Source organism: Chironomus tepperi, unplaced genomic scaffold (genome assembly GCF_022539635.2).
Source record: "Chironomus tepperi strain 1889 unplaced genomic scaffold, CSIRO-AGI_Ctep_v1 contig_319, whole genome shotgun sequence".
In the NCBI taxonomy this organism is placed as follows: domain Eukaryota; kingdom Metazoa; phylum Arthropoda; class Insecta; order Diptera; family Chironomidae; genus Chironomus; species Chironomus tepperi.
Window position 1 is genome coordinate 127,303 of NW_027226441.1, and position 13,197 is coordinate 140,499.

Genomic DNA, 13,197 nt, shown 5'->3' on the forward strand with positions numbered 1-13,197 from the left:
CATTAATTCACCAAATTTGCAGTAATGTAATTAAGGTAAGTTTGATCATACTTAATTCTTATATCATTTAATTGTTTGCAAATTTATCAATGACAGACATTTCTTTGTGATTGATTTATTTTATCAGTAGATATTAGCACATATTTTATGTATGCAAAATTTCAACTCATAATAGTGAAACCACTGACCACCAGAGTCAATTGAATGCTTTTGTTCGATTCTCCTATTGGTGCACATATAATGAAATTTTTTCTGCATAGGTAATCTTCTATAGCCTATAAAAATCCAACTGCAAAATTTTTAAGGTCTAACTCACTTTATCATATTCACACCAAATTTTCATTTGGGTGAATATATTGTTTTTGGTCTATCACTGAAACCACTTTTTTTGATTTGCTGAATTACCCTAGGGGAATTGCCCCATTAGTTGCTAGCCAAAAGTCTGTGCCTGGAAATTTCCAACAGTGAAAACCGCATCTTTTGCTTGTACGCTTTCTGTCATTAAGTTAGCAAGTTAGCAAGTTATTACTCGTTTCAAACTTATTAAGACTTCGGGTTTTTTGCATCTTAAATCGGTTTGGCAAGAGCTGTATTGTTTTTGGAGCCATAAGATGCTTCCACTGAGGCACACGATGCAAAAATCTGTCATTTTTTTGCAAAATTATAGCCTCAACGTTTTTATTACTCGCTTTCGGCCGACACTATTAAAGTTTTTTATTCTTATCTTGATTTTAATTAAGTAAAAAATTTATAAATGTGTTTTATCCACAATATTTTTATAGTATTTAAAACGATTTGGCGTAATGCAATCGTAGCAATGTAATATTTTATCTTTATCATTCGTGTGTTCAAGCTACTATTTTTTTTTATTTTTTAATTTTTTGAGTTGTTTTTTTTTGGAACCCTTATACTTTACCATAAATTAAAAATAAAAGATTAATTTTCATAAATATTGCAAAACAGACACCTTGACAGGCAAAAACCATACAACTTAAAATTTGTATGGATTTGTAAGAAATTCTATAATTGGTTTTTGTCTGTCACAGGTGCCTGTTTTGTAACTCTATATTAAATGTATTAATTAGAGATATCTTTCGATCTATGCCTATTTTTTAGAAAACAAAAACATGTGATAAAATAGAAGCTCCTATAGTGATCTATATTAACTGTAATCTACCCAAGTCGGGCGAGCGAAGCTCAGCCCGGCTCCTATTTAATCTATATTAGTACTGTAATCTACCCAAGTCAGGCGAGCGAAGCTCAGCCCGGCTCCTATAGTGATCTATATTAGTACTGTTATCTACCCAAGTCGGGCGAGCCAAGCTCAGCCCGGCTCCTATAGTGATCTATATTAGTACTGTAATCTACCCAAGTCGGGCGAGCGAAGCTCAGCCCGGCTCCTATAGTGATCTATATTCATAGAGCCAAGCTCAGCCCGGCTGATCTATATTAGTACTGTAATGACAGTCGGGCGAGCGAAGCTCAGCCCGGCTCCAATAGTGATTAATATTAGTACTGTAATCTACATTGAGTAGAAAAATAGTTCGAGCGAAGCTCGAACATCAACAGTTCGAACGAGTCCGGACTTGGTTGAGCAAGCTCACAAATTTTTGCGCCCTGAAGAGGAGCGAAGCGAGTGAAGGCGTGAAAATTTTCCCAAACAGTACAAACTGCATTTTTCAAAAAATGTTGCCGTGTGGAAAAAAATAGTTCGAGCGAAGCTCGAACATTAACAGTTCGAACGCAGTTGAGCGAAGCTCACAAATTTTTGCGCCCTGAACGGAGCGAAGCGAGTGAAGGCGTGAAAATTTTCCCAAATAGTACAAACTGCATTTATATCAAAAAATGTTGCCGTGTGGAAAAAAATAGTTCGAGCGAAGCTCGAACATCAACAGTTCGAACGCACGGACTTGGTTGAGCGAAGCTCACAAATTTTTGCGCCCTGAACGGAGCGAAGCGAGTGAAGGCGTGAAAATTTTCCCAAACAGTACAAACTGCATTTATATCAAAAAATGTTGCCGTGTGGAAAAAAATAGTTCGAGCGAAGCTCGAACATTCTAGTTCGAACGCAGTTCGGACTTGGTTGAGCGAAGCTCACAAATTTTTGCCCTGAACGGAGCGTGAAGGCGTGAAAATTTTCCCAAACAGTACAAACTGCATTTATATCAAAAAAATACTTTTGAACTCAACAGTTCGAACGCAGTTCGGACTTGCGAAGCTCACAAATTTTTGCGCCCTGAACGGAGCGAAGCGAGTGAAGGCGTGAAAATTTTCCCAAACAGTACAAACTGCATTTATATCAAAAAATGTTGCCGTGTGGAAAAAAATAGTTCGAGCGAAGCTCGAACATCAACAGTTGAGCGAAGCTCACAAATTTTTGCGCCCTGAACGGAGCGAAGCGAGTGAAGGCGTGAAAATTTTCCCAAATAATGCATTTATATCAAGCCGGCGTGATTCTGGTAATCATTATTTATCACATTTATGGAATCTTTTATTTTGTTGGTGCTAGATGGTGTGAATATTCCATGAAGCGTGATCCGCTTCATTACTAGTTATTTTTCATTTTTCAACATGAATACACTTTGTACCCATTGACGTAAAGTAAATTGTGATTGCAGTATAGGAAACTCTTGGTATCGAAATAAACAGATTTTACCTTTATTTTTCTTATCATAATTAGATTATCGCCTTAATAAATGAAACGATAAAAATTAATTCTGCAGTAATGTAATTAAGGTAAGCTTGATCATACTTAATTCTTATATCATTTAATTGTTTTCAATGACAGACATGTGATTGATTTATTTTATCAGTAGATTGTGATGTCTCCTATTCATTTATTTTTGTATTTATATTTATTTTTTATTTTTTTTTTGTGTAAAATCTCAAGTATTACTCTTGTAAGAATTAAATTTCGCCTATAGAATTAACTTTGCTCAATTTTTATCAGATTGACGCACTAAATTTGGTTTTTAATTTTTTTAGTGATAGCATATCTAAAGCCTTTTAATGCTGAACATTACAGAAATAAAACTTTTATTTTTCGGTCAACAAATATTGAATGATTCATAGACTAAGTTTGTGTTGAAATAGAAGCAAAAGCATGTGTTTAAGTATATGGAGAAGTCTTATAAAAACTGAGAGCTGCTGCACACTGGTGTGTCATAGAGCAAGCTCAAGTGTGACACAAAATATATACATTTCTCGGACAGGCAAAGAGATCGATTTAAGGTACCGTATTGGTATTTCTGTATCAAGAAAGAATGCTCTTTGCAGGGCTCTTTGTCTGTTAGGTTTTAATTTAATAATGTGCCGTAACTCAAAAAAGTTTGAACATCACTGGTCTAGAGACAAATCAAATGTTTGTGCCTTTATACACAAAACTTTTGCTTTGACCCAAACGGCTTGCAATGGAGAAAAGACGAAAAATAATTTTTCTAGCTCGGCGTAATTCTGGAATGGAGATGGTGCTAGAATTTACCACATTTCGAATCGATTCTTTCTCAGAACACGAGACGCACTATTATGACCTTTTCTACATTCTGCAAAGGATTTGTAGTATTTCTTTTTAAGATGCCCAAATTCATTGGTTTTAAAACTCAAAAGCTACTCAAGATTCACAATATTTTGGCTACATTTGATATAAGTGTACTTAAATAAACCAATTAGCTAGACAAAGACGTTATGACATACATTCTGCATTTCAATTCAAATGAATCATGTTCACGACAAAAAAAATTATGACTAACCAAATTGATTTGGATTCACAAAAATTTGATTGATGGCTTGGACTTTGAAATTCTAAAAAATCACGTTTTTTTATGCAAGTGAAAACTTCGACCCCCAATGCGTCGGAATATCCCCCTAAATTACAATTCTTCCTTATCGGGAAGTTTTTCAATTCTGATTATGAATCAGCAGAAATAAAAATGTGTTAATTAGAGAAGGCTTGCATTTCTATGATTGATAAATAAATTAGTATTGATGTGTGTCTTGTGTCGAAGTGTAGACATTGAGTATCTATTATAATATAAGCAAATAAAGAAATAAACATAAATATAATAATAGAATGAATCAATGAATAAACGAGTTGGATGTATTGATGAATGAGTTATTATTGTCTAGCTTATATCATTTATCGATTCTGATGTGAATTTGGTGAATGAAATGTGAAAGAGTGAGAAATAATTTGCATATCAATTGAGAATCTGTAGACGACGATATGTGCGATTGTTGAATGAGATTCAACAGGAATAATAATAATAAGGCAGAGAGGATTAAGCATATAAATCATTAGAGCTTTGTGTGATTTAAATACAATTATAAATTGACAGAGTTGATGTAATATAGAGTCAATTAGTGAGGAAAATCCTCAAAAATGCTGATTTATTATAATGTGTTATTTACCTGCTTATTAAGTTCCACTTTATGATGAAAAAATTATTTATGTGAGTTTGATAAGTTATGAGCTCAAAAATAATAATTTGTTCTTGCTAATTGAAGGACTTATATTCCTGAGGTAATTCGATTCCGAGAATTTCGTTGTTCTTAACTTCCCCAAAAGTAATTTGCGGATATAAGTTACACTAATTAATCTAATGATTCCTTGAAAACTTTAATTCTTTCACATAAATTACGTAAATACACACACACACACACATGCATCAATACACTTAATTAATACAACTAATGAATTCTTAGTATTTTCCACAGCAATAATTCGATCGGACTCAATTTTTGCTCTTCTCTTATTCACCTCGTTTTAATAATTTTTTTTTTGCAATTCCACAAAGTAGTTTATACATGCAACAATAATCCGTATGTTAAACATTGACATGGAACATGCAATAAACATTCAACACCACGACGACAACGACAATGAAGAGAATTTTTTCTTTTTTCTTTTTTTTTGCTGTTCAACTTCTTTTTCACAAAACAAAACGACGACTATACAACTGCATTTTTAAGTATGGAGTAAACAGAATGTGAATAACGAACATAAAAATAATAAAAAATAAAATAAATTCCGCGAAATATTAACAGAGATAAATTAAACTCATGCAACTTCACGACATGAATATTAACATGATACTGAAATGCGATATAAATCTGCCTTACATGCTTCAAAATAAAAATTAATATTTTTTTTTGTATTTATAAAAGAAATGAAAGAAGTAAAAAAAATAATTTTCGAATTTTTTTCTACTCTTTAAGCTCCGCCTACAGTTATTTAAGAGGTTCACATCCAATAGCACGTAGTTCACCTATACACATTTATTTTTTTCGAACAGTAAGCTCTTTATGAAAAATAAATGGATTTTAAGTTTCGGATATTGTCCGGAAATAAATTTCAATTATTGAATTTTTCATGGAAAATAAATCAAATGTAAAGATTGAATACCTATGAAAAATAATTTATTTTAAAACAAAAAAATGTGCTGTTAATTAAAGCATGGATTTTCTTTTTACGGAAATTAATAATGAATTTTAAAATTGGAAGATTCAATGAACTTTATTGAGTAAAATCTTTTAATAAATTTCAATCTCATCGATTTGATCCGGCCGGGAAGGAATTTTAATTCAAATTATGAATTAAGAAAGAAATGAGATGAACGCGAAATTCGATTATTTTTATGAGAACAATAAGAAAAACTTTAATTTAAAAAAGAATCAATATTTATGTTAGAAATTTAAATTACTATCAAGTTTCAATGTAAACTAATATGAATCATCCAATAAAATTAATTTAAATTGAAATAACTTTTATTGACAGTATCATCTTAATTTTCAATAGTTCATCAATTAGCAATAATTAATGAAATTTCTTAATAAATCCTGATAAAATCTGGAATGCGTCATTTATGACAAAATTTAATTTTTTTTATTCCAGAGCTTGAGATCGGCTCAGATTTTGTATGGAAATGTCGATTCAATTCTTGTAGAATTCGTGAGTCGACTTTGACCTCTGTTTTATTCTTTAACCGTCGTACAGATGAACTTATTGAGTTGGCAAATTTATCAAGGAAGCAATTTCTGATATGCAACAGAAAAAAGTACAAACCTCAAAAAAATGGCAAAGTTTGGTCGACCGCATTTTAAGCAGTAATAATTTCGAGTCTCCAAATCGGTGACCGAAATCGGTTTGCTCACGATGCCGTAAGGGCAGCTTTGGGTCATATCGTTTATTCATCGAAGAAGCAGTATCCTAGCGAATACCTTGTGCTGTTCATCTGATTTAAACATGCTTCTAATGCTTTAGATCCTAAAAACACAATTTCATCTCAGACTTTCAAATCATAAGGAATCTACAAAAGAGTTAAACGGAATAAGCTGTGAAAAGGAAACAAAAAGTGTTCCAGCGTAATGGCAGAATTTATTGACTTTAAAATTCACTTTTTTGAAAAACCAACTGAATTTTGAAATTTGATAATTTTCTCCAATTTTTAAATATCTACGCAAAATTAAACAACAGATTCTTAGAAGCAAAATTTAAAGAGAATTGAATAAAATTTCCGAATGAAAAAATCAACGAATTTCGAAAAGTCAAGTTCGTTTGCACAAAAAATCAGAAGAAAGCAGCTAAAATATATTGAGTAACAGGTCTATAGTTTTTTTATGTATCCTAAAAATTTCTTTTTTTATAAAACTTTAGTTTTTTGAAAATAATTTCAAAATTGTGTATTATTTTAAATACAAAACAATTCCAAAAAACAGTAAAACTACATTGTAGTGTCTCTAAAATATTTTAGTATATGAAATAATTGTGATGACAATTATACAAATTGTGAGCATGTTGATTGTAATAATTGTAGTAATAAAACAGAGGGACAATGCTATTCAACACCTGAAAGCAACTTGATCTAAAAAGCTATAATTAAGTTTATTTCTGAACCTTAACATTTTTTTGTTGGTTCCTACCTGTTCTTATTGTTACTTCAAATGTGTGAAGATTTCGTTTTTTAAAATTTTGAGAATTGAAATTTGTATTTTATTAAATATTAAAAACTGGTATTTGAATCCTTTGATTCCAAAAATCAATTTGAAAATATTAATCAGGTTTGGGTATATTTCCAATAAAATTTTTATTTAGGTATTTTTATGAAAAAAATTTCAATTAAAATTTAAATTTGAATTTTCAATCAAAACTCCAAACCGGAAATGAATATTCACAAATTAATCGAACAGCATCAACAATGTAATTTCCATTAATTAAGTAACAGAATTAATTGTCTGTGCATGCGATTTTCATAATATTTATTTTATTGCATGTTTGTTTATTTTATGCACAATTTTTTTTGTACACTTTGAGTATCACTGGTGAGAATTGCCAACAGCAATTCTCTTATTTCATTTTGTACGTGAATTTCCATTGATATCACATAAATCATTTTGGCATCATAAATATGGCACATAATTTTCATGAATCTGCAAAAGACGAAAGAGAGCTCGTTACTTACCCAATTGGCAAATCGTAAATAAATATTTCACATACTTTAATCTGCATAACAAACAGCAACAATAAACGATCGAAGGTTGATAAATCAATTTTCGGTATCGTATTTGGCCACAGCAAATTTTTATTTCATTTTTCGTAAATTGGATTTTGAGCGATAATTTAGCATCAGTTGTAAATTTTAAGATTTAACTCTTCTTTTTTATTGTTGCATCTTCAAGCATCTTTTTATGTATGCATAACCATGATGAGTAAGAAATTTTTTTTAAATTTTCGATTAAGGGCAGAAAAGCGAGAATAAAAAATTTATTGAATAAATAGTGAATGTAAAAAGGTAAAAAATGATAAATGGATTTTTAAGGCGCCATATACGAGTTAAGAAATTTGAATATTGCTCATCACTGCTCATGATCATGATAAAGAGTATAAAAAAAATATGAAATACGAAAGGTAAACAAGAAGAGAAAAATTGTTGTCTTTAAGGCAAAATAAAAGGAACAAGAAGGAGTGTGAGATTGTATCATAACAAAAGAATAACATACCCCAAACTCTTAATGACGTGGAAATTTGTCTCATTTATGTTTCACCATTTAATTTGATCTTATCTGCATGAGAATCTTAAGATGAACATTTTCGTTTATTATTTAATGTGACATTTTGAAAATATTTTATAATCACACGATACACCATGCACATGCTCAAAATTTCCCTTAAAAAAATTAATTGAAAAATTTCTTTATAGTATATGCTAAGTTCATATTGTCGTTTCACTTTATCACGCACCATGTGTCTTTTATATTCAATTGTGGTTCAGTTTATATGATGCACATTTTTATAAGTGCTGCATAATTTTTTTAGCAATTTTTTTAATACATCCATTCTTATTTAAATTTTGTCTTTAAAACATTTTGCAGTACACGAAATTTAAGGTAATAAAGTTTAATTCAAAGCTTGTGAGCTAATAAAACTTAAAAAGTATATGCTTAATTAATGAGAAAATCGTGTAGAATACATTACACTAAATATTTGTCGTGTACCGTTAACTAGGTTGTATCTAGGAATTATTATTTGAAATATAAAAAAATACAATGCAAAGTTTTAAATTGTCGTGAGCTATTCGCAAACTTTAAAATAAATCCACTATCATTAAATTTAAGTAAAACCTGTTAGGTTCATTTGTGGTGCCATTTTCAAGGTTACCCAAACTGTACACTGCGTTCGCTAGGACACCACTATGTCACCGTTCAAACCAGTAGAGCACAACCGGTGTACCGCGACACAGTAAATTTTTGAAAATTCCATGAACCACTTGCGTTTGGTCGAGGCTTACTACCAAAGTTTGCAGCGTAGAATAAAAGTTTGTCCATCACTGGTTTAAACGGAAAGATGCGATGTAGTCATTGGCGGCAAACCGAATTGTGTCGCTCGGGTTGACTAAAATTCAATATTATGTCTTCGGTTTAAGTATTGCTATACTTAATTTACTATACCAAGACAAAATAAAAACCCTGAAACAAAGTTGTATTAATTTGGTATTAATAAACATTATAGGAACATTACCTGTAACTTGAGCAACATGATCGATACTTTTGGAATTGTTTAATTGTAGTTCAATTAGCTGTCTTCCATACGAATCTTATTTATTCACAATAATGTTTATTCTTTGGAGTTCAAATACAGAATGAACTTTTTATCAACAACTTATGAAAAAGGGGTTTTCAACTATGAACAATAAATATTATTCAAATTTCAAATGAACGTTATAACAGATATTTTTTGTTAAATGACACAGATGTATTGCACTAACAGAGAGCTGTATTGGCAATTCGCAAAGGGCAGCCAGTGATAGAGCCAGTTTTAGACATCAACTGAGCGAGGCCATGGATCTCAGCTGATCTATACAATCAGCGAAATAAGTAAGTACCGCATTAGTACGACAAGCGCTCGATAAGATATAAAGCAACGAACTAAAATATAGACATATAAGAAGACCTGTGAAGACCACAATTAAGCGTTTTAATCCAATAAGTTCATAAAATACTACAACTTATTAATATTAATACCAATAAGGGAACAAAAACAAACTCAATTGCATTCTGTAATGCAATATTTATGAACCCAAGAGCTTTTAACCAATGAAAAAATAAAAAGACACGTAAAAAAATTCATGAAAAATTGATTTTTATTCATCCCATCTCACCTCTTTTACTCATTTCTATATGTACATGACTGTATTATAATTATGTGTTGCCTTTACTCTGAACTTCCACAATACTGTAAAGATATGATGTGCATATATGCATTGGCCATTCAAATAATGCTCATGTGGATTTTTCTCGTAATTGGCTTTTTGTGAATATATTGCATACTATACGTTTAATAAATAACACTATAATTTACATTAAAATGAATATCATTTATCATTTTTTTAGCTAGTCAATACTGCCACCCAGGCAGTAAATTTTCTACTGTATAGCTTCTTTTTTCATAGTGATGGTTGACATGAAATGAAGTTTTTGGTTATAAATTTATGAACAATGAACTTTGATCTTTACTGATGGTAAATTATTCAACAGAGAGCAAAAGCTACCGATGTGCAGCTTAGCACTGTTGTAAATCCCTATAATATCCAAAAAAAGTAGATGTTCATTTATCATCCCATAATGCCCTTAATCGTTTTCTTTTCCTTTTGTATTCCATCACAAAAAAAACCGTATTTGAAGCTTAACTTTCATTAATTCCTTTCTCATTAATATTGGCATCCAAAGTAGTGAGAAAGATGGAAAGAAAATTAAATATCGAGAAGATCCCAGCATGACATCCACAAACATCATTTTAATTTAATAAAAGTCATAAGATGAACTAAAAAAAGCGAGATGAAAGATTTCTTCTTTCCGATAAACTTAGCGCTAATCATCTGCCGCGCGTGATTAAAAATAAATATCAATATTTTATCATTTTTTCCTCTCTCTCTCTCCTTTTTTGGGAGAAATATAAATTTTGTTATTCTAAATAAAATTTAATTAATTTGGATATTTTTGTTTTCAACACTAATGATTTAAAAATATTCAAATTGTAATAAATAAAAAATAAATAACACTTAAGATTTAACTTCATAAGCGCAACATTGTGTAAAATTATTTATCACGTTGTCATATTTTTGGATAGTCACAATCAGTGTCGTAGCCAAAAAAGGTCTTTTTCCAACCTCTTTCAGCTTATTTGAACAGATTTCGATTTTACTGGTTATCTTTCTAGTTGTGAAGAGGAAACGAATAAAGTCATCTAGATGCGATTCTTTGAGCCACATGTCCTCCTTAGAACTAAACAAACTACGAATCTTACTTACTTACTTCCTTGACAAAGGCACGGGGCCCATTGCCGCATTTAGAATTTGTCGAAAGCTTGATTTTTTTTTAGAACTTCTGCCAATTTCCAATTCATAGCACTTTTGCATCGTTGCTCACACAGCAATCCCATGAGCTCTTTGGCCTACCTCGAGATCTCTTTCCATCCAGAAAGTTACCAGTTGTAAGTACTTTAAGTATTGAGGTAATAAACTATTGTACTTATCAAATACCCTAAGAATCACACGGCGTATAAATAGACTTTAACTCAGCTCCTGGCCAGTGTGACTCTTAATTCGGGCTAGATTCGATAAAATACGGCCTCAGTTCAGAGTAACGTCGGTCTGTTTGCTGATTTTCAACCATTTCTACTTCCGAGAACAAGCTTGTCCATTCGGGCTGGCTTTAGTAATTTTCGAAGTTTAGGTTGAAACAGATAAAAGCCATTTAAACCTTATTTGATAGGATATTTAAATTTCTGCTCGTCATGCTTGACGGGATTATACTCTAGTTTTGGATAATTTTCGAGTGTTCCAACAAAAGCCCGGGTTACCGTTCAATTAAAATCTTCACATCGTGCTTGGAGAGGTTTTACTCTAGTATTCAAATAAACGAGTTATCACAAGTCCTGATTTTCTATAAAAAGCCTCTCTACATCTTCTAAGCTAGAAAACATTTCCAACCAGAATCATAAAAAAAGTTAATAAACTGTTATAAAATCACAAAAAAAATTAATTTATTTGATTTATACTTTTTTTAATATAATTATTTTTTATCAGAACCATCTTCATTGATATTCCAGAGCCAAAAAAATACAAACATTGGTATTTTCTGTGTTGAACAGACTTACTGGCCAACAAAAGAATTTTTGATTTAATTTATTTTATTTTTTATTTTGTTCTGTCCTTTTCGATAAAATAAGATATGTGCAAATCATGATTGCTGCTGAAATAAAAAGTATGAAAAAAACAAATTGAAGGAATTCTCTTAAAAAATTTAAACTTTAGGTCAGGGGTGTGCAACCTTTTATTTTTTACGGCACAGCTTGGTTATGAGCTTTGGTCGAAATCGCACGGTTCATGGCATTTTCTAAAAGTTTTTGGAAAAGTTTTGGTGTGCCGCAGCACACAGGTTGTCCACGACTGCTTTAGAAAGATAACACAAAAAAAGAATGAAAATAATTTTCGTGTGCAATATTTATGAGGAATCTCATGAGTGGCTCTGTGAGACATTTCTTGTCTCTTTGTATTTCAATTAAGATAAAAATTCAGACAGACATGCTGACAACTATTTTTCGACGAATATAATCGGGAATTTCGTTGAAAGAACCTTTTTGTTTTTCAAAATAAAATCAAATTCACTTTTTCATCATCTTCCAACTTTATTTTTTATTGCCTTTTTAATGTGATCGTTTATGGTCAAATTAATTGATCAATTTAAGTTGAACACAAATAAATATAAATGTGCAATAAATGATGACGATGATGATGATATAGAGATTAAATGAATGCGATAATGAAGATGTCAATGAAAAAGGTGCGATGTGACTGTCATTTTAATGAATTTAATACAATCATGAAGTTTAATTGGTACTTCATTTTATTTTGCTTATTATTCAGCCAACGTATATGTGACGATTTTTTTGATTTATTCTATTTTCATAAAAATATTTCAGAATGAATGCATTAATTTCATTTTTCCATGGAAGTCATCAATGGTATTTTGCAGTATTTTGATTTGTGTATATCATTTATTAAGTAGTCGTTTGTATAGTACGTAACATTTAAGTTTATTGTTCATAATCAGGCATGAACACGATAATTTCTTTTGTCCGATGCAATAAAATTTCATCTGAAACAAAAACATCTTCATTTTGTTTCCTCGGAACAGGGATTATTGATTCGTTCATACCAATGTAACTAAATCTAAGTAGGATTTCTCAAATTTTCGGCTTCGACAAATTTTTAGGATCGAGTTCGAGACTTCATTAAAATTCTTCGAATTCTCGATTTCAACGAATCACTAACATCTCCGTCTCGAGAAAATTCATCAAATTCCTGCTATAAAGTGTGATGAAAACAGCTTGACGATACACTTAGCATACAAAATTGCATACCAGAAAATGACATCATTACTAAAGCAAGCATTTGAATTAGTCGAGAATTTTTAAAATTGTTATTATGAAATAATTTGATAACAACTCTTATGTATAAACAAATGTTTTGTTTACTTCATCAAAATTTGTCATGTCTATTTCTTCATTTTCACTTTATGATATCTAACTAAAACTTCTCTTTTTGTTACTTTACTTTCAAATTTTAGTTATTTTATGTAACGTATTTTTTCTTTTTAAATTCAAAGTTTTATAATGCTTTATTCAAAGCACTCAAAAGCTTT

At 30.7% G+C, this 13,197-nt stretch overlaps 1 protein-coding gene across 1 annotated transcript in view; it reads right to left on the minus strand.

Moving 5' to 3' along the window:
* The window catches only part of LOC139093001 (homeobox protein aristaless-like), a 28,011-nt gene extending 23,091 nt beyond the window's left edge, over window positions 1-4,920 (minus strand). Inside the window, exon 1 of the mRNA XM_070643585.1 lies at window positions 4,408-4,920. The gene's annotated coding sequence lies outside the window, so the exon portion shown is untranslated. The remainder of the gene's footprint in view (window positions 1-4,407) is intronic.
* Window positions 4,921-13,197: the final 8,277 nt, after the last annotated feature.